Genomic DNA, 320 nt, shown 5'->3' on the forward strand with positions numbered 1-320 from the left:
TTCTATGAACATGTGGAAGTTCACAAAGTTACATAGACTTTACTGAGCTACTAAGGTAGCAAGACTGTGCTATGAAATAAGGAATAAGTCAGCTAAGGAACTGTATGAAACAGCAGAAGAAACTAAGAAATGAATATCAATACTAAAGATGTCCATGGTGCAGGGTATGTGTGTGCCTCATCATCCTAAACTGGCCTTAAACTCTTAATCCTCCCGGCTCTGCCTCTGTGATGCTGGGGTCACAGATGCAGCACCAGACCTGGCTCCACCCTGAGTATAGAAAGTCTTTATTGGATACTATTTTTATAAAAAGCATTGAT

The sequence above is a fragment of the Mus pahari genome, chromosome 13, assembly GCF_900095145.1.
Source record: "Mus pahari chromosome 13, PAHARI_EIJ_v1.1, whole genome shotgun sequence".
NCBI lineage: Eukaryota > Metazoa > Chordata > Mammalia > Rodentia > Muridae > Mus > Mus pahari.